The following is a 22,264-nucleotide window of genomic DNA, read 5'->3' as shown; positions in this document are numbered from 1 at the left end:
AGAGGAACCAGATGAGCAGGTGAGCAGAGGTGTGCAGCGAGGCAGCTCCTGCAGACAGCCTGGGAGGAAGTACCATCCAAAAAGCAGCCAGAGCTAAAATGGGTGGAAGTAAATCTTGAATGAGCACTGGGATTGGGGAAATCCAATCTAAAGAGGAGAACCAGGCTGTGAAGTTGTTCCAGACCCGATCAAACCTCAGTGAGACGAGAGTTCAAGAACGGCGTCCAAGCGGACCAGGTTGCCGCTGCAAAGGCACCAAGAACAGCGCCCGACCCCAGCGGAGGAGTGCGCCATCTAGTGGCCATAGAGGGAGGAAAGGGAGGGACAGGAACTAAAATTCTCAAGGGGGCAGTGAGCTTCTCAACCACTGTTAAAAGGATGCTAAAAAGCAATGTGTATAATTACTTCTACAGTTAGTTCTTCTATCAGGTGACATACACATTCCTTTTCACAAGTCATTACACTATTCAAAATCACACAATAAAAACCACAGGGCTCATGGGAAAAATGGAGCTAGGGTGTTTCACACTTGAAAACTTATCAGTGGCATGCATATAAAGAAAGGATTGGGCCGGGCGCGGTGGCTCACGCCTGTAATCCCAGCACTTTGGAAGACTGAGGCGGGTGGATCACCTGAGGTCAGGAGTTCGAGACCAGTCTGGACAACATGGTGAAACCCATCTCTACTAAAAATTCAAAAATTAACTGTGTGTGGTGGCGGGCGCCTGTAATTCCAGCTACTTGGGAGGCTGAAGCAGGAGAAGCCCTTGAACTCAGGTGATGGAGGTTGTAGTGAGCCAAAATCATGCCATTGCAGTCCAGCCTGGGCGACAAAACCAAGACTCTGTCTAAAAAAAAAAAAAAAAAAAGAACGAAAGAAAAAGAAAGGACTGGAACCCCCCTTATGGTAGCACAGTTTTAGCCAAGTTAAATGCTTAAAAATGCATAATAAATACAGCACTTGGCTTTGAAAATGACCTGCAGTTTGCTTGTGGAAGTGGGCATTTGAAGGGTTGCAGCTTGTGAGTTATCTTATTTTTATTTTTTGAGATGAAGTCTCGATCTGTCACCCAGGCTGGAATGCAATCCAGCTTACTCCAGCCTCCGCCTCCCAGGCTCAAGTGATTCTCCTGTCTCAGCCTCCTGAGTAGCTGGGATTACAGGTGTGCACCACTATGCCCAGCTAATTTTTGTATTTTTAGTAGAGATGCGTTTCACCATGTTGCCCAGGGTGGTCTCGATCTTCTGACCTCAGGTGATCCACCCACTGTCATGCGTATCCGTGTGAAGAGACCACCAAACAGGCTTTGTGTGAGCAACATGGCTGTTTATTTCACCTGGGTGCAGGCGGGCTGAGTCCAAAAAGAGAGTCCAAAAAGAGACAAGGGTTGGGCCGTTTTATAGGATTTGGGTAGGTAAAGGAAAATTACAGTCAAAGTGGGGGTTACAGGGTGCTCAGTGGGGGAGCTTTTTGAGCCAGGATGAGCCAGGAAAAGGAATTTCACAAGATAATATCATCACTTAAGGCAAGGACCAGCCATTTTCACTTCTTCTGTGGTGGAATGTCATCGGTTAAGGTGAGGCAGGGCATTTGCACTTCTTTTGTGATTCTTCAGTTACTTCAGGCCATCTGGGCATATATACATGCAAGTCACAGGGGATTCGATGGCTTGGCTTGGGCTCAGAGGCCTGACATCCACCTCGGCCTTCCAAATTGCTGGGATTACGGGCGTGAGCCACCGCACCCAGCCAGTGAGTTATTGTGAATGGGGGAAGAAGGGTTATTTGATATCAGAGGGGAAGTTACAGCAACAGATGTGGGTGCATGTGGCTCAAATCACACATGGAGAATGAGGTAGCTGACTAATATTGGAGGTATATTTTGCATATTCTTTTGTGTTTTGGCACAGCTGGGTGCAGTTTTCTGCTTTTACATGCAAGAAATTACACATAAGCAAATGTGAAATTCACATTCTTGAATATGTTACTATTCTCTAGCATATCAATAATCTTCCCAACACATTAATATTGCTCCCTAATACATCAATCATGTTAGAAACAAGTTTACATTCCAAAACAAGCCTTATAGCAGCACTGACTATACTCTAATTCAAGGATTACAGTTCAAATTAAGAGTAGAAAAGATGCAGGTTCTATATATGATTCTACCCCCTGCACCTGCGAGGCAGAGTATGGAGAACCTGTGGGACTGTCTTGAAAATCAGCCCTGGGAATGAGTGCAGACTCAGACCCTAACGAGCTGTCACTCCTCACAGTCTCAGTGTTCTCATGTTTCACTGAAAGACTGAGCAAGATTAGTAGCTCTCAGCGTTGGCTACACATTAGAATCGCCTGGGAGGTCTTCAGACCCAGGAAGCCCAGACTGACCACAGATGCATTAAATGAGCCTCTTTGGGGTTGTTGTTGTTGTTGTTGGTGGTGGTGGTGGTGGTGGTGGTGGTGGGCGGGGGGAAGGGGTGGTGTGCTCTCTCAGGAATCTGTATCCTTAGCCATTGTGTGAATTTTATACACACTCAAATTTGAGGATCACTGATGGAAACCAATGGTTCTCAAAGTTGACTACACACTGGAATTACCAGGGGACTTTAAAAAAATGCAAGTGTGTGGGTCCCATCTGAGAAAGGCTGATTTAGTTGGTGTGAAGTGTGGTTTGGGCATCTGGGGTTGTTCAGAGTTTTCAGATGATTCTACCAGCAGAGTCTGATCCCCTGGTCTTCTGGTTGCAACCCTGACTGCACCTTAGAACCACGTGGGCTGCTTAAAAACAGTACTGACTCAAAAAATGAAACACAGAACTAATCGCCGCATGACCCAGCAATTCCACTTCTGGGTGTACACCCAAAAGAATTGGAAGCAGAAGCTTAACAGATATTTGCACACCAATATTCATAGCAGTATCACAATAACCAAAGGGTGGAAACAACCCAAATGTCCACCAATGAATGAATAAATGAACAAAATCTGTTGTCTATATAATGGGATATTTTTTAGCCTTAAAAAGGAATGGAATTCTGACATATGGTATAAGATGGATGAACTTTGAAGACATTATGCTGAGTAAAATAAGCCAGTCACAAAAGAACAAATATTGCAAGAATCCACTTAGAAGAGATATCTACCCTAGAACTTAAAGTATATATATATATAAAAAAAAGATATCTAGAACAGATAAATTCAAAGAGACAGAAAGCAGAGCAGAAGTTACCAGGGGCTGGGAGGAGGAGAGGATGGGGAGTTAGTGTTTAATGGGCAGAGTTTCAATCTGAGATGATGAAAACGTTCTGGAGACGAACAGAGGTGAATGTACTTAATGTCACTGAACTGTCTGCTTAAAAATTACTAAAATGGACATTTTTTATAAAACGAAAATTATATGTTGATTTTTCCACAATTTAAAAAATTAAATTAAACCCAAAAAACCCACTACAAATACCCAAACCTGACTTCCCAATATTCCAGTTCCACAGCCCTCTGAGGCCTGGAAAGTGCATTTTATATCCGTATCCCAGTTACTTTGATGTTAGTGGTCTCAGGCCATGCTTTGAGAAGTGTTGGTCTAACGGATCGCCTCCAACTCAGAAACCAAGTGATTCTCTTAGATGAAGGAGGGCTGGTAAGAAAATCTGAGGGCTGTTGAGTATTGGGTTTTTATTATTAAGGCTGATTTAACTTGTATCTAGGGCTTTGAGGGGGAAAAACAGAAACAGAACAATCAATGCAGGCTTCAATACCCCTGCCAAGCACTGTTAATTAAGATAATGAGACCAGAGGGAGAAGGGTCAGTATCCCTTTCATTTGAGCTGAATTCATTTAGCTTTAATCCCAGCCATTAGCTGGGCTAGTTCCCTTTCTTGACTTAATTGCCTGGACAGCAGAGCTGCTCACCTACGCCTGGGGAGTTACGGGCCATGGTGTCTCTGCAGCAAACACACAGCCTGCATTTCAGGGGTGCCTCTGCTTCTGGGGCACCACAGCATGCGGATGCCTCCAGCTGTGCCAGGGCTGCTCCTGTGCCAAGTTAATGCTTGATCCCTAACAGATAATTCCAGTCACAGGTTCGCTGGCAGACCTGGGGTTCTGAGCGGAGCTTGGGTTGGCTGTGGTCAGGTGGAAGCTACAGAGGGAATGCTTCTCCTGGTAGGTGCTGGGCCCAAACCTGGAGGGCCATTGGAACAGCAAGCATGGAGGACTCACTGTCTGAGAAAAACACTAATTCATTTCCAAATGGGTGTCTGAGAGAGTTTCTCCAAATTGACACACGTATAAAATTCCTGGACCAATTCCAAATGTGGGTACAGAATGTGGGTTTAGCCTTGGGTAAAGGCTCGAGGGCAGTGGACAAAGTGAACTCTTCCAGGACAAATACATTCTTTAGATGCATAATATAGCATCCCACTGGAATCATGCCCACCAAATGGACATTGTCAAGTCCAAAACATTGCTAGGGCCATAGTCCCGCCAGGCCAGCATTCTGCTTCTGACAACAGTTCCAATAAAACAGACGGGGGATTGCACTGCCATTAACCTCAGCACTTGCTCCCCAGGTGCAACTCTAACTTCCTTCATAAACCACCATGACTTTAAAGCTTTGCTGGAGTGATCGCTTTTTCATTCAGCACTACCTCTTCTTGCACTGTATCTGGAATTTTGGTTTGTCCTAGAGTTACTCCCACTATGTGCCCGTCTCTTCTCAACAGGAGTCCCTGCTGGGGCTCTACAGACTCCAGAGCAGTGGTGCCCACAGTGCAGTCTCGGAACCACCACCACCAGCAGCAGCAGCACCTGGGCTTAGCGAGCAATGCAAATTACTGGGCCTTATCCCAGCCCCACTGAATCAGAAGCTCTGGGGCTCGGACCTGGCAGTGTTTTTAATGCATCTGGGTCATTCTGATGCATACCCATGTCTGAGAACCACGAGGCTAGAGTCTGGAGGGAGGACAGAAATAGACACAAATCCCTATAATACCATATGGTGGGTTACCCTCGCCTGTACGCTCCTCCCCACACAACTGGGAGCTCCCTCCCTTCCCTCATCTTCCCAGTCTTTTGTAGGTACTATTACTGGGTACCATTATTGTAGGTACCATTTTACGGATGAGGAAACTGAAGCCCTGAGAAGTTAAGTAACTTAAGGTCAAACAGCTCTGTCTACTGCATGATAGCCTCTAAACCTAGCATCTCTGGGCATGGCTGCATGTGTTGTTCAGGACCGGACCACGGTCCCGCTCCAGTACATCTCTCAGCCATCATCTGCTGATCTGTGGTCACTTTCCCTCAATCATAAAGGGCTTTGGCCCTGGGTCCCAGTGGCAGGTTAGCCTCTCAGCCTCTCCTCCCCTTCTACCTTCATCTTCATCTGGAGGTCCACCTTACCCCCCGAGTCGTTTATTCCTGACAATGGAACAATGTGGGAGTGAGGCAGAATAGGGTCTGGAAGCAGGGAACCTAAGGCTGTTTCACGCAGACCTCCTAGAACTAAACTGAAAGGAAAACCCAAACTTTCCACGCCTAAGTAACAAAAGGACCAGACGCTACTCCCTTTGTCCTTTTCTGCACAGCAGATGGGAAATTGGTTGTCTGCAACCAATCAGACTGATTGCAGGTGAGTTTTCATTTGCAACTTTGTAACTTCACTCCAGCCTCTGAATGGCTGCTGTTCACAACCAATCAGACTGATTCCCTGCCGAGTCTTCATTTGCATAGAAGACTAACTGTAACTTCTTCCTAGCTACTGATTGGTTGCTTTTTGCAACCAATCAGGTATTTTGCACAGGAGCCTGGCCTTTGTAAATTCACTTCAGCCTCTGGTCAGCTGCTTTCTGCAACCAATCAGCCTGATTGCGGGCCACCACTTCATTTACATAAGGTGAGCATGAAGTGGCCAATGAGAAACCTCTAGCAGGTATTTGGACCCAAGAAGATTCTGCATCCAGGCCCCTGAGCCGCCCGTTGCTTGGCTCTGCTCCCACACTATGGAGTGTACTTTCGTTTTCAATAAATCCCTGCTTTTGTTCTTTTGTTGCTTCACTCTTTCTTTGCTTTGCTAGGCGTTTTGTCCAATTCTTTGTTCAAAACCCCAAGAACCTGGACACCTTGCAGTCACGACCCTCTACCGGTGAAAGGAGGGCCTTCTCTCCGACCCTCCTCACAACCGTCCCCTCCAGCTGTTGTGCGCGCTCACTTCTCCACACCATTCCCTGATGGCCTTGAAAGTGCCCTTGAGCCGTCCCTGCCTTTCATGGTGTCAGCCTCCTCATGCCTCTTCACCATTCCAGGCACTCCGGGCTTTCTCTTCAAACCCTCTTTCGACACCTCCAACTGCTGTGCCTCCTTGCTCTTCTAACCCATCTGCCAGCCTCCTGCATGTCTACACCTGACGGCTGGGCTCCGGTCGCGTGCACGCGCCAGGCACATTGGGGCCCACATAAATGTGCAGTGTTCAACACGCCAATGTGGTCAGCACCACTTCTCCACGTCTCCTCTTTCTCTTCCTCCTGCAGTGATCCCACTCCTTCACCAGGTTGCCCTTGCCCCTAGCCCATCAGGCCCCGTCCCTCAGCAGCGGACCTGCTGCGAGTCTGACAAGAAGGCCCTGCTCAGGACCCGGAGCGCGCTGCTGCCCTCTACCGGTCATCCGTGCGGCCGGACACCATGTCAGGAGCGGCGCCCGCGAGGAGGGCTCTGCCGCAGTCCCGGGGAGCAGCACCCAGCAGCGCCACTGGGAGGGAAAGCTGGGGTCAGGCAGGTGCCCTAGGCAGCTCACACCCAGGCTAACGAGGTGAAGGAGGGAGGGCAGCTCACTCGTGCAAAATGCACTCCACGGCCAGGAACAGGCAGTCCGCTCATGTGAGCAAAATGGAAAGCGAGCTCCTACCTAGGTTTCTCCTCAGACCCATCACACGCCTGAGCAGCAACAGTCATTAGCATCAGGGATTAACACAGCGGGGTATAAGACTGTCGACTGACTACTGTTATCTAAAGAGGACTCAGAGAATCAGCACACGAGGCTTCTGTGCACTGCAGAATGGTTGATTTATTTACTGATGCCGGGTGGTCTCATTAGGGTCTGTTTGCCTCTCTAGGTCTTTATGATTCCGTAATGCAAAGCACATCTATTAAGTGTAGCCTAAATTTCCCTTTCATGTGCACTTTTATGTGCAGCCTTTGTTCCATTAGCAATGGCTGGGGGTTGGGGGGTACCCCGAGAGACTGTCAATGCCCTGCCAAATTCCTAGAGTTGCTAGAAAAGGGTAACCCTGTCAGGATGGAAACAAGCTGAGTTCTCTGTGACTCACCATTCAGAAACACAGGCTGACATACAGGGATCCCCACACCATTCCACAGAGCTGCAGACCACCTACCAAACCTCCTAGAAATTTGTCCACAGTTGCTGTCAAGCTCACTGGTTTGTGGTTTAAAAGCCCACCTGTGTCCCATTTTGTGAATCAGAATTTTGTTCCGGAGGCCAGGTATTGTTTGGTTCTCTTTGGCTCACCGTGTTGCCAGCACCTAGAATGTAGTATGTTGGCAAATATCTGCTGAATGAATGAATTTGCTCACATCCTGCCTGGTGCCTCCTTCCCTCTTCGTGGCCCTGCAGAAAAGGCTGCTAGGTGCAGAGAGCTCCTCTGCCAATTCTCTGGGTTCCTTGGATGGGCTGGTCTGAGAAGGACTTGGGCAGATTCAGAACAGCCACACGTCACTTGCTTGCTTCTTTCTCTCCTACATGGGCCATCACTTCTCTCCTGTCAGGGAGTGGTTATCTGCTAGTAGTACACCATTGCACCATCTGCTTCTGACAGTGAGCTTGTTGCTTCTTCCTTATCTGAACAGAGCTTGAAAAATCATTTTGCATATTTGTAGCATTTCCCCCAAATTCAGAGCATTTAGGGCTATGGCCTTTCTGAGACCCTTCTCACTGGTCAGACACTGCCTCATATTCATCTTTGCTCATGGATCCTCATTTCTGTCTTTAGTGTATATATCCTTAAAATCTAACCAGGAGGGTGAGGTCATTCTGGTTTCCTTAATTCCCAGCTGGAGGAAGCCTCAAGCAGGGCATCAATGCTGTTGGCGGCCAGTTCTGTGAATTTCACATCAGGATGCCTCCAGCATCCATCCCCCTTCTTCCAATTCTACAGCCACTGCTCGGCTGCAAGGCTCCACTGCCTCCTCTCTAGATATGGGAGACACCACCTTGCTAGGCTCCCAGAGTAAGCCTGACCCTGACACACACAGCCCTTGCTATCTGAGGGGGCTTCCTAGGGCATGACTCTGATTAGAAGTCTTCACTGATTCCTCATGCCCATTATCACTCAAACTCTTCAGGATGACCTCAGGGTCCCCACCACAGACTCTAAGCAAATTCTGGAATGGTTGACAGGAGAGGCCCTCGGTGCTTGAACCCTTTCATTTCACAGAGGGGGAAACTCCAGCCACCCTGCCTTCCTGGCTGTATCTACACTGGCGTCCCATCACTGCCTGGTGCTCAACGTCTAACTTGCCATTCTCAGAGTCTGCCTTCCACCTGATCTCTCAGCTTAGGCTGGTCCCAGGGCTTAGAATGCTCGTGCACATCTCATCTGCTCATCCCATTCCAACTGCCCCATTGAAGGCCACCTCAGAGGCCACCTCTGCCATGAGACTTCTACGTGCACTTCTCACACTTCTACGTGCACTAGTTTCTTTTGTTTTGAGGCAAGGTCTCGCTCTGTTACCCAGGCTGGAGTACAGTGGTGCAATCAGGGCTTACTGCAGCCACAACCCCCTGGGCTCAAGTGATGCTTCCTCCTCAGCTTCCCAAGTAGTTGGGACTACAGGCTTGCACCACCATGCCCAGCTAATTTTGTTGTTGTTGTTGTTGTTTTTGCTTTGTAGAGACAGGGTTCCACCATGTTGCCCAGGCTGGTCTCGAACTCCTGGGATCCAGCGATCCACCTGCCTCAGCCTCCCAAGTGTTGGGATTACAGGCATGAGCCACCACGCCCGGCCCACATACACTCTTCATCTCCCTCCCCTGGTATTCTGGGTACATCTCCATCATGGCATGTTTATTACATTATGCCTTCTCCACTAGACTGTAAGTCTTGAGGGGCAGGCACTCAGTTTTATTCACACAGGATCCCCCTGTAGTACTTGGCACAACTTAAGTACCCCAGCAATATTTTTCCCCATTAATATTTTGAAGATAGAACTGGGCATGGTGACTCACGCCTGTAATTCCAGCACTTTGGGAGGCCAAGATGGGAAGATTGCTTGAGCCCAGGAGTTCCATACCACCCTGGGCCACACAGTGAGACCTTGTCTCTACAAAAAATAGAAAAATTAGCCAGGCATGCTGGTGTGCACCTGTGGTCTGAGCTCTTTGGGAGGCTGAGGCAGGAGGATCCGTTGAACCTAAGAGTTTGAGGCTGCAGTGAACTATGATCACACTGCTGTATTCCAGCCTGGTCAACAGAGAGACCCTATCTCAAATATACATACATATGTATGTATATTTGTACATATGTATATAAATGTACAAATATGTATAAATTTGTATATGTATCTCACACACACACACACACAAATACACACATATGATACATTTTTACCAGAAGCACTTACCTCCTTGTCCTAGCAGAAGGGACTTCTAATGTGTTCTTATTCTAGGGGCAGAGGGTCCCCTGGTTGTTTAAAGACTTCAGTTCTTGAGACTATAGGAATCTCATCACAGTGATGGCAGTCAGTATTTTATTTTTTGGTGAATCAGGAGAAAGGGCTTTTTGTTTTCCTAAGGAAGAATAGGAAAGCTAATTAAGAAGAAGAAACCAAAAAAATTACGTAGATATTTTTCTATGCCATACAGCAGTTTTCTTGTGGAAGAATTGCAAACTTTCTGTGTATCTCTACTAAATGGAATTTTAACTGGAAAAGATCAAGACCACTTTGTAAATCAAGGTGTACAGAACACCAAGGTTGAAGGGATCTTGAGAAATCTCTGGCCCAGCCTCTGTTCAGAAGGTGGATGCCTAAGTCATTCAGTTCCTCTGGGACCTAAAAATCTCTTCCATGACATTTCTGGGGTCATTTGGTTTCTAAAGACTCATGAACAAGAATGAGGACAATTCCACCGTCCCTATTGTCCAGTGAGCAGAGAACCTCCAGACAAAATGGTCTGGTGGCTCTCCAGGGACAAATAGAACTAAGGTCACCATCAGAGTGAGACTTCTAAGCAGTACATCTAGGTAAATTATGGCTGTGTTAGAAGACAGTGCACAGTTATTGGATTTCGGGTTTCGGGTGAACAATGTCCTGAAAGTTGAAGAGTTGACTTATACTGCTTTTCATTATTTTATAGATGATTAACGCAGAGAGCTTAAGCACTTGTCTAAGATCTCATATTTATTACATTGTGGAGCTCGGATTTGAATCCAGCTGCAAACTTAGTTGTCACTGTGACATTTAAACAGAATCAAAATTCAATATGCTGCAAAACATCCACAGGGTCTCAAAGCGAGCTCGGAACCTGAAACGGCCCGGGACCTCCTTGAAACGGTGATTCTGATTCATCAGGGCTGTGGCTGCGGGACCTGAGAGTCTGCATTTCTAACATTATCCCCATGCCCATGTGAGCTGCCTCATTCTTCCAGGATGAGGCATGACTAAGATGCTGCACGATTGGTTTTGAGAAGGGGCTATACTAATACATTCACTCCCCCCTCCCCATTTTTCTCAGCGCTGAAGAGTGAAGCATCAGAGAGTGCCTCAAAGAAGATTCATGTGAGGCTTTGAGGAGGAGGGGATGAATGGGTCATATCGCTTTACTAGGAGCTAAGGAAACAGGACAGCTTGGGTGCTACGTCTCTGGTTTCAGGAGAGGCGCTTTCCCTGGAGACCAGCAGAGGGCGCACAAGGGGCAGGGACCGAGGGGGAGGAGCCCGCGGAGCCGCGGGGGAAAGTCGAGCGGGGCGGGGAGGAGCTGCAAGCGGCCCTGAGCTGAGCTCCGCTGGGAAGTTCCTATCGCTTGCGCAACAGAGTGCATTTAGACATTTCAATGACAACTAAGTTTGTAGCTAGATTCAAATCCTAGCTCCACAGTTTAGTAGGTATGTGAGCTTGGGCAAGTGCTGAACCTCTCTGAGCATCAGTTTACTGCCTATAAAATCACAGCAATAATAGTTTCTACCTCCCACTCCCGCCGCCCCCTACCCCGGCAGCAACAGCCTGCTTCCGGTTTGCAAGGATCCTCCAGTGCCCAAACCAGAGGATCCAGTTACCCATGCTTAAGACTCCCAACAGTTCTTGCTTGCTGAAGTAGGCAGCCATCATTTACGCAACTACCCCTCACCAGAAACGCCTTCCCTTTAGAACACCACTGAAGTGGAAAGTGAGAGAGGGAAAGGAAATTTCTCAAGGCACTGCGGTGATTTTGTGTTTCTTTAGCATGAGTGGGAAATTACCGGAAAGCTTCCTCTGTTTTCTTTACTATCTTTAGGTGGTAATTCCCAGCATCAGAAAACAACAAAAACAGCAGCAAGCAAAGGCGCTGATATTCTGAAAATAGTTATGTTGAAAACCCACATGGTTTAGGTACAGAATGGCTTCCCTGTTGTCAGCACATTATAACTCTTTATCACACAATTTTAAAGCATCTGATTGAAAGACATCATTTTGTCTGAGTGATATTAAAAACGAACAACTAGCATAACATTTAAAATCGTCGGGAAAAGGTAGCTCGTCTACAAAGTGAACATTCCTACCTGTCTACCTGTCTCCAGGTTCAGACAGCGCCAATATTCTCAATTAGAAAATTAACATCTGAGGCTCCGACATCCTCCCTGGATGCTACTCAGCTAAATCCTGTGTATTGATGAGCAAAGTCAATTGCCAGGAAAGCTGGGCAACTGTAAGGTCAGGGAGCTGGAGCAGATGAGAGTAGGGAAGTCCAATATAGCATCCCTGAAAGTAATGACACAGACAATCTGCTAAGCGCTGCAAAAATCATTTGGATTGTGATGTAAATTGGAAACAGTTGTGGTGGGGATGGTGCCCGGGGACTAGGAACCCTATTAAACTGATTGGTTAGACACGGAATAGGAATATGAAGAGAGAGTATCAAACACTTGAGAACTGTTCTGAGAGGGATGTGTAGTCTGTGCTGGGCTAGCAAAGGCATCAAGAGAAAGTTTCCCAGGCAGATAAAATCCAATGCACCATGCAGCTGCTGGAGACACCCCCTGATGCAAGGTGAACCCTTAAGAGGCTGAGAGGGAAAGGTGGGGGGCACTCAGGCCAGGATGAAGACGCCCTGAGAGGAAGCGATTTCACTGGTGTTGCCTGAGGGACTGTAAGCAGGGACAGGTGAGGCTGGGGAGCGTACCCCCGCTGGAAGCACAGGTCCCCACCCTGTGCCCAGTGTCCTGGGACCCAAAGGAGGTTTATTGCATGTGGAATCTGCCTGGGCAGGCTGCCCAGGGTGGCTGTGCTCCATTCTGAGTCAGGGCAGGGAGTCAGTTAGTTGATTTGGCTCCAACTTGCTAGTGGTGGTTACTTCCAAGATAAATGAGACCATGGCAAAAGTGCTGGGCTGGGAGGGTAAATCTCAGTTCTAATCCTCCTTCAGCTACAGTCTGGGTATCTGGGTATCCTAGACAAGTCTAACTTTCATTGTCCTCAGTTTCTGCGTATGTATAATGGTGAGTCTGAAATGGAAGCATTTTTACATCCTTGTTAACTCTAAAGTTATCTAAGGAAACTTGCTCAGTATCATCATGACAGCAATCACAGACCAGAGCCAATCCTCCCTGGAGCAGAACATTCCTTCTTCATTCTGGCAAATTTACAAGCCTGTTACACCAGACCTTGAAGACACATAGTGGAAAATGATGTTATTAATGTACCAATGAAAAAAATGCATCCACATATATCCTAGCTTTAAATAGCAAGTTTTTCCCCCCTCAAGAAATTACCCTCAGAGGATCTTGTGTCTGTGGCTAGATATTTTGAGATTAGACAACTTTTTTTTCCCCTCTCCTTGTATTTCTACTTTCCTAGGCTCACCTCCACCTCTGTAGCCAGCTCCCTAGTCATTGGCCCAGGGCAGGTACATGTCAGAACCCTTCCAGGAATAGCTTGCAGGTTCTTCTGGCTTCGATTTCCCAAACAGGGCCTTAGGTTGGGACACAAGGCTTTGCCAAGTTGGGGGAAGAGGGGTGGGGGGTGCTGATGGGTAGAAGCAGAGAGGCATGCTTCTAGAAACAGGAAGACAGGAAGGGAAAAGAAGCCTGTGGGTCCCAGGAAGACAGGACTCTGGCAGGACCCCAGTGTTAGCTATGTGGTCTGGAAGCAGTGGGGACTTGCTAGGCAAGACAGGCACAAGAGTGCATTCAGTGGTAACCCGAGTGGACCAGATGGGGGAGCAGGAGACACCTGCACCCATGCCCCTGGGATCTTGGCAATGCATAAAAGATCTGAAATTGTGACACAGAGACACAACCTGGGGTGGTTTCTATGGATGTCAGCCAGATGAGATGAAGGCTCTAAACCAATATTAGTATCTAGAAAATAGAGGAGAGGTAGTATTTTTTGCACATCTGTGCATACTAGAGATTCATACTCACTACCCTTTTGGTTCACAGGTTGGGAAAGAAAATAAAAGGTAGTCTTGAAACTATCCGAACCTAGTTAAATCGCTGACCAAGATGAGGAGGAATCTCAGACCCGAGAAACTCAGGACTAAAAGTGGCTTTCGATTTTGCCTTTATTATGGTCTTCTGAGTTCAAATCCAGACAGTTTCCCTGACTATAAAATGGGATGGTTATGAAGAGTAAATGAGATGGGACACATAGCTTATATTTTTTGGCCCCTTGCAATACTTTGCATGTGGCAGATTACTTGTTGACTATCAAATTATTTACTATTTTTTAATTTTTTTTTTTTTTTTTTGAGACAGAGTCTCACTCTGTCACCCCAGTTAGAGTGCAGTGGCGTGATCATGGTGCAGCCTCGAACTCCCCCGGGTCAGGTGATCCTCCCACCTCAGCTTCCCAAGTAGCTGGGGCTACAGGCACATGCTACCATGCCCAGCTAATTTTTCTATTTTCTGTAGAAGCAGGTCTTGCCATGTTGCCCAGGCTGGTCTCGAACTCCTGGGATCAAGAGATTTGCCCGTCTCAGCATCCCAAAGTGCTGGGATTACAGGCGTGTGCCACTGTCCCTGGCCTTATTGACTATTAAAGCTAGTTCAACCCACAGTGAACCTGGGTCCAGAGAGATGCCTGGTTTGGTGACTGTGGACAAGCCACGTTGTCAGTAGCATCAGGACTATGAATGTTGTAGTAGTGTCAGGAACATGAACATCAATCTATGGTAAAATACAAACTTATTTATCTTGAATTTAGCATAGTGCTTTAAGTGCATGGACCCTGAAGACAGATATGTTGAGCTTGAATACTGGTTCACCATTTACTCCTCACAGGTACTCAGAAGAGTCTCTAGCTCAGAGTTAAGTGCTATCTATGCATTTGCTGTTATTGCTGGTGTTATTAATTTGTGCACAGTAAAACAGAAAATGCCTGACTAGCACTATTAGGAAGGAAAGTTGTTTGGAGGCGTTTGAGAGAAGCTTATTACAGGCCAGTGAGGTGAGAACAAATCATTTCAGTGTTGCAACACCCTGTCACTGGATTTAGCAATACCATGACTTTGGCAATTCCCCAGAAAGAAAGTTCTATGGGACACTTGCAGGGGAGGGGAAAGCAGGATAGGAAGGTTTAAATGAAATATAACCAATGTGAACAATATAAATATTTATCCATATTCCTTTAGCATAAATGAGCTCCTTCCCTAGTGTGATCAAAGGCAGGCAGATCTCTCTTACCATAAAACAAACAGAACGTCTTCTCTTGAGCAGATCATTCCTTCCTTCTTTCTTTTACGGCCAAATTCCTCAGACAAGAAGTCTAAAAACTCCACCCAACATTTCCACTGCCCAGTAACTCAGTAACTAGCCTGTCTTTAACCTCCTCAGGTCTTTTTTTTTTTTTTTTTTTTTTTTTTAAGACCAGGTCTCATTGCATCACCCAGACTGGAGTGAAGTGGTACGATCGGAGCTCACTGCAGCCTTGAACTCCTGGGTTCAAGTGATCCTCCCACCTCAGCTTCTGGAATAGCTGGAGCTATAGGCATGCGCCACCATGCTCAGATAATTTGTGTGTGTGTGTAGGGGGCTGTCTCACTATGCTGCCCAGACTGGTCTTGAACTCTTGGTTTCAAACAATCCTCCTGCCTTGGCCTCCCAAGGTATTACAGGCATGAACCACTGTACCTAGCCTCTTTTCTTTTTTGAATCTCCTAGTGGTGTGTGTGTGTGTGGTTTGGTGTTTTGTTTTTTGTTTTTTTAGCATTGGGCAGTTTTGGCCACATATTTCTTCTTGAAATATCTCTTCCTTTGGCTTCCTTGATTTTTTCTCTATCTTTCTGTCATTCTATTTTCCAACAGATCCTTTTCTTTTTCCAACTCCCATGGCTTCCAGGTTTCCCCAAGACCTTATTCTCTGCTTTAGGCTTCTTCCCTCAGTGACCACATTTGCTTTCACAAGTTAAACTGTCACCACTAAGCTCCCAAAATCTTTCTCTAGGCCCAACCTCACCTGTACTCAAAGGTGTGTTTCAGTTGACTCTAGAACATTTCCATTTTGTCATCAGACTCAACATGTCTCAAAGTGACTTAATATTTTGAATTTTGAAAATCCTCCAGGAAACAAACACATTTTTGCATAGTACTCAGAGACATATAAGCAGACCTCTCCCCAGGCCAGGGAATCTTACCCCTGTAGGACACCATCTCCACCTGCCTCATAGGTTTTAAGGAACCTTGTCCCTTACTCTTTGATATGGTTTGGCTGTGTCCCCACCCAAATCTCATCTTGAATTGTAGCTCCCATAATTCCCACGTGTTGTGGGAGGAACTCAGTGCGAGGTAATTGAATCATGGAGGCAGGTCTTTCCCGTGCTGTTCTTGTGATAATGAATAAGTCTCAAGAGATTTGATGGTTTTATAAATGGGAGTTCCCCTGCACATGCTGTCTTGGCTGCTGCCATGTAAGATGTGACTTTGCTCCTCCTTGCCTTCCACAATGATTGTGAGGCCTCCCCAACCATGTGGAACTGTGAGTCAATTAAACTTCTTTCCTTTATTAATCATTCAGACTCAGGTATATCTTTATTAGCAGTCTGAGGACAGACTAATACACTCTTTTTATATAACTAATCACCAAATTCTAGTTTTCCCCTTCCAGATGTCTCTAGATTTGTCCTTCTTTTGATATTTTTACCACCCTGTTTCAGCCTGCCATCCAGTACACACTTATTGGACACCATCTCCTAGGAACAACATTAGCTGATGGGGGATATATCAAGGATTAACCCAATCCCTGCCTTCAGGGAGCTAACCAGCAGGGAGATGGTCAAGTAAACAGCAGCCATAAGAGGGTGTGGTAAATGCTGTTAGAGGCTGTGCAGGGTGCTACGGAGCACAGAGAACTTGAAAACCCAGCCTGAGGGGCCTCTGCACATAGAGGATTCAGATCTGGAGTCTTAATGATCAGGACTTAGCTGGGGAGAGCAGTAGGCATTCCTGGTCAAGGCTGCCAAACAGCATGGACAAAGGAGAAGAGACAGCCGAGGCCTGGGGAGCTACCTGGGGCTGGAGTGGCTCAGAAGGTAGATTTGTGGGTTCAAGGTGGGAGCTGGGGGAAGATGAGGCTAAAGAGGATATGCTGGGGGCAGAATTCTACAGTGAAGGCAATAGGGGGTGCTATGAGTTTTGAGCACCACCACTGCATTGCACTCAGACTCCTCAAGGCCTCTGGGAATTGGCTCCATGTAATTTATCTAATCTGAGACTCTCTATAACACATAACCCATGCCTTCTACTCCAAGTTGGTGGGGCACTTCACCGTTACCTATAAGGACTTGAATTTCAATCAAGAATCATTTATCAAATGCCTCTTATGTGCCAGACACCAAATTTGGCTCAGGGGAGCCCTAGGTAAATGAGACACAGCTCTGCTTCAGTGAGTGGGTCAAAGACCCCTTAACTCCTATGGACAATACAGAGCTTCAAAGAGGTCTATGCAAGGACTAATGGAGGACAAAGGAAAAATCCTCCAATTCTGCTCAAAAACTCGGATAGGGGCCTGCCAGGGAAGTCTTCACTGGAGAAGGTGTCATTTGAGCTGCTTCTTAAAAACTGTAGAGGATTGCTCAGCAGAGCATTTTGAGCATAGGAGAGTAGGCATAAAGTGAAGGAGGCACACAAAAAACGCATGGTCAGGCCAGGCGCGGTGGCTCATACCTGTAATCCCAGCACTTTGGGAGGCCAAGGCAGAGGGATCACCTGAGGTCAGGAGTTCAAGACCAGACTGGCCAACATAGTGAAATCCCGTCTCCACTAAAAATACAAAAATTAGCTGGGCATGGTGGTACGTGACTGTAGTCCCAGCTACTCGGGAGGCTGAGGCAGGAGAATTACTTGAACCCAGGAGGCGGAGGTTGCAGTGAGCCAAGATCACACGAATGCACTCCAGCCTGGGTGACAGAGTGAGACTCTATCTCAGAAAAAAAAGAAAGAAAGAAAGAAAAAAAAAGCCATGGTTAGAATGCTATAAGAAGGGCAGTATGACTGGGTGCAGGAAGAGAGTGGCAGGACCCACAGCCAGAATTCCTGGAAGGCAGGAATTTGGATTGGCTCTGGGCAGCAAGTGCCTTTGGTTATTGTGAGTTTCATATATCCTCATGCTTCCTTTCCTGGGCCTGGCCCAGCCCTTGTTGGTCATTCTTAAGTCAAGCTGAACACCAGCGAGGTCTGTGAAGCTCTCTCTTCCTTTCCCAGTCAGTCCACACTAGCTGTCTTCTTTGAGCTAGCAGATGCTGCCACATACTTTCGCACTTAATTGCTCTCTAATTGTTTCACAGGTGCTGGTTTTGTCGTCCCACTTAGACCTAGGAACTTCTGGACAGCAGGGACTGTGCCTCAAACTTGGGTTTGTCCCAGAGACACTATACGCTGAAGACACTATACGCTGTGGCTCACACATTAAAGGACCAAGGCTGGGAATCACTCAAGCTTCGGGAAATCTGATGGAAGCTTTGGATCTGCCTTCTGCATTCTTTCCCACAATGTTAGGAGTGAAACAAACATATCTGGGTGCAGTAACTGGACACTGCAGTGCTGTCTGCTGTCTGAGTCTGTCAGCATACAGAAACAAACAAACAGGAGAGTTTTGCTTTCAACACTCAGCAGAGCCAAACTTCCTGATGCACAGGAATGAACAATGGAGGCACTGTTCTGGAAACACCTTCCTCCAGAGAGGTGCTTCCTCCTCAGGAACAACATCAAAAACCTGGCAGGGCTGATTTTACATTCCGACAATGGCACCTACATGCTTTTTGCTTTGCTCAGAGCTGTAAATGTCCAAAGAGGTGATCCTCTGCCATCATTTTGGAAGGAAGAATCAGTCAGACTGATAATTAGGCCCATATGCACAGACATGGTCATACTGACTGTTGAAATTTAGATTATTTTTGGCCCAGTGCAGTGGCTCACACCTGTAATCCCAGCACTTTGGGAGGCTAAGGCAGGCGGATCACCTGAGGTCAGCAGCTGGAGATCAGCCTGACCAACATGGTGAAACCCCGTTTCTACTAAAAATACAAAAATTAGCCAGGCATGGTGGTAGGCATCTGTAATCCCAGCTACTTGGGAGGCTGAGGCAAGAGAATGCTTGAACCTGGGAGGCAGTGGTTTCTGTGAGCTGAGATTGCGCCACTGCACTCCAGCCTGGGCGGCAGAGCGAGACTCTGTCTCAAAAAAAGAAAAAAAAGTGCGTGTATATATATATATAATTTTTGTACTGCTTGGTAATTAGCTTTAGCCCGGTCCCTCCTCTGGGACCTCCCCTGGAATTTCCTCACAATCCAGTAACTGAATAATTAGCATCTAGCTCCACAGAACTTTTCCCAGGGCTCTGCTCCAGGGCTTCCCTTCTGACTGGCTGTGCATGACACACTGGGAATTGTTTTCTGCCCACAGGAACAAGGATGAAGTGAGTCAAGGAGTCCAAGAGATCTTGGACACACTTTTCAGAATTCAGAGGGGATGGGTAAATGCAGGAGAAAACTGATGAAACCACACAGGCCCTGCAAGAGCCTGACTGCTCCGGCAGGGTAGCTACCCCTAGCATTAGCGGGGAGTCACCAATGCCTCTTTCAGGCACTGAGCAAGAGGGCGGCATTACAGATGTACCTGCCGTCCAAACAGAGCATCTCATTGATTAGGTCACTGCTCAGCAACAGTATCTGAAGGACACTGGAGTTACTCTCCTTGTTGGCAATTCACGGTGCTGGACGGACGTGCTCCTAACACTAGGTAACAACACCGCTCTCCCTCCTCCCGGAGAAAGTCGCAGCCATCGATTCCCACCCAACAGGGCCTCAGCGCCTTCCCAGGGCAGCACCCTCACTCCCGCGACCATCAGTCGCCCAAGCCACAGCATGGTCCCAGACCCACCCTCGCCCCTTAGGACATGGTTTTCCAATTGTGTTTTCACAGGAGCGTGGCCACTGGGCGATGATCTTCACGGGCAGGCTTTTTTTTTTTTTTTTTTTCCCTCTCAACATAAAGGCGGCAATATTTACCACGGAGTCTTGGCCAGGGTGCACTGCCTGGTGCTGTGGGGTGGGGTGTTTAGGGCCTTTTGTTGAGCAGCTCAGTGACTTTCTGGGATTTCTACGGCCCTGCTGGAGGTGGCCCTCTGTCTCCCTTTTCCAAGGAAGAAAGTGAGGACAAGCCACCTGCCTCTTCCACAGGGTAGAGGCGAGAGTGACAGTGAGACAGCACAAGAGGGACCCGCTCTGTTTCAAGGAGAGGATGTGGGTGACTCTGTCACTGCCGAGATCTCCTCGTCTCCAACCTGTCGGGCACAGGGCACCCACATGACACCCTCACGCCGTCCCCGGGCCGACAGACCCCACGTCTCGCGGGTGCCGCGGGGCAGAGAGCGCCGCCTAGTGAGGCGGCGCGAGTTGGACATAGATTGGAAAATAGACCGGGACAGACGGGGGGGAGGGCGGAGAGGCGTCCGACCGCCGCAGGCAGCCGCGTCCCCGCCCCGCGCCGCCTACGACTTAGGGCCCCCGGCCCGTCCCCTGCCGCTGCAGGGCGCTCACCTCTGGGACGCCTCCCCGCGCCGCCCGCGCCTCGTCTGGCTACTCCAGGCCGCAGAAGCTGCGCCAGTGCTGGGGCTCCACAAAGCCCCGCGGCCCCGCCCACAGAAGGGCCCGCCCACCGGCGAGGCCACGCCCCAGCACAGGGAAGGATTTTCTCCCAGGGCTGTGAGAGGCGAGGCCCGGGGAGAAGAGGCGGAGGTTTTGCTTCGGTCTCTGCAGACTCCCACAATGTCCATCGAGATCACACAGGCCAGCATTGCCCCTTCCCATTCTCTCCTCATCGTGCAGAGAAGGAAACTCAGGCCGAAGACCTGAAGTGTTGTCCGAAAGCACAGCCAGGCCAAACAGAAGCACCATCCCATGTTCTCCGACTGCCAATCCGGTGCTTCTTCAGCTAGGCTAAACTTCAGGCTAAAATGTGAAGATCACAGTGACACATTCTTGCCAGCAGAATCTACTGCATATGTTTGGGAGCCGGGGTGTTTGGAAGCTCCGATTTTGTGTGGAGGACCCAAGAGAGAAGACAGACCCTTCCTGTCCTATAAGAACAGTGCTCCTTTTGCCCTAACTTCTCTTTTCCTTTTTCACACCCCCTCTGCCTATGGGGTTTGCTGAAACTTTCAGGAAAAGGAACGTGTCAAAAGAAAGAAATGGACACCCCAGAGGCCCTGCAACCATAGGGTTAAAAGGAGGTAGCCTTATGAGAAAGCGGTGGAGGGACTTTCTGGGGTGATATCTAGTTCAAGGACAGAAATACACTGTCTTGAGTTAAGACTAGTGGTGGGGGAAGCCTGGGGGTGGGGTGCAGACTGCAGGCGGAGGAGCTCCCTGCCACCTGCCACTTGGGGTGTAATCACAGAGCTGCTGACACTCCCCACTCACTGCCTGGAGGAGCTTGGCGGTGGAATCGGGCAAGGCGGGAAAGATAGGTGTAAAACAAAGCCTGGCACTTAATTACAGCACAAAGATCTCATTATAGAGTCTTCTCAGCTCCCCTCCTCGGCTGGCAGCTTGAAGCCTGAGTGACAAATTGCCTAAGTAGGTCTCCAAGGGCTGCATATAGAGGGATGAAACCACTTCCCCGCCCACCCGAACCCTACTGCGGGGGCTGTGGAGAGGGAGGGGGGTGTTCACACTCTGGCATATGCAGGGGGCAGTGGGAAGGTCTGTAAGGGCACCTTGAAAGCAGTAAGAGCTGAAAGCCACGGTGGCCCTAGCTTAACATAAATAACACCTTGCTGGGGCAAGCCCAGCAAGGTTCCCTCTTTTGGTAGTGGAACCGAGGGCAAGGTTGGAGACAGCTTGACGGGTGGCACTGTTTATTCTGCATCATAGGTGGACGCTGCAAGACCAGCAGGGGCCTGGCTTATCATGGAGCTTTGCGAATATGTGGGAGACTGGAGCTTTCCAGGCGGTGTTATGGCCTCCCAGGAGCTTCCAAAGCCCCCCTTCCCAGGGTGGCATCTGGCTTTGGACACTGTTTTCTGTCACTGACCTCCAGGGACTCATGTCACACCTGGAAGAACTTTTAGATTCTGTCTGCCTGGCCATGTCTTCCAACAGCCGAAATCATTGAGGAAGATGACAACTTCTACCTGAACAGCCAGGACAGCTTAGGATCTTCTCACATGCGGCCCTTGAAATGCACTTCCATTATTTTTCTCCAGTATATTCAGGGGAAGGGGCTGGTGATCAAAGCTTTTACTTAGCAGGGACAGAAGGGTTGTCACTTGCTTTTTTCTCCACTGAAACCTAGAGTAGCGCACACATCCTCAGAGTGCTATGTGGTGCTCACAGGCAGAGCCCTGCCAGAGGTTCCTGTCATTCCCATATGTTCAACCTTCAATGTCTTCCCTATGAACTACAAACAAAATTTATATTCTAGGTCAAAACCCCATTGTCTAGCCCCTGACAACTTCTCTAGGTTTGTCTGCTCCCAGTCCCCAACTCCCAGGCTCCAGCCTCAGCAGCTGCCTTCCGCTTGCCTAAGGTCTTCACGCATGCTGTTTCTTCTGCCTGGAATGCTCTTTC

The 22,264-nt window shown here is 48.2% G+C and overlaps 1 protein-coding gene across 2 annotated transcripts in view; it reads right to left on the bottom strand.

Annotated features, from left to right (window-relative positions):
• The window catches only part of TLR5 (toll like receptor 5), a 31,929-nt gene extending 11,657 nt beyond the window's left edge, over positions 1-20,272 (bottom strand). Inside the window, exons 1-3 of one of the 2 annotated variants that reach the window (XM_025400254.1) lie at positions 20,234-20,272; positions 11,771-11,961; positions 9,628-9,793 (exon numbers count right to left, since the gene is read on the bottom strand). The gene's annotated coding sequence lies outside the window, so the exon portion shown is untranslated. Of the gene's footprint in view, positions 1-9,627; positions 9,794-11,462; positions 11,557-11,770; positions 11,962-20,233 lie in introns of those variants that run through there. The other variant, XM_025400244.1, reaches the window with a different exon arrangement.
• Positions 20,273-22,264: the final 1,992 nt, after the last annotated feature.

Source organism: Theropithecus gelada, chromosome 1, assembly GCF_003255815.1.
Source record: "Theropithecus gelada isolate Dixy chromosome 1, Tgel_1.0, whole genome shotgun sequence".
Lineage (NCBI taxonomy): Eukaryota > Metazoa > Chordata > Mammalia > Primates > Cercopithecidae > Theropithecus > Theropithecus gelada.
Note: the sequence above shows the minus strand (reverse complement) of the source record. Positions and strands in the feature narration are given on the sequence as shown.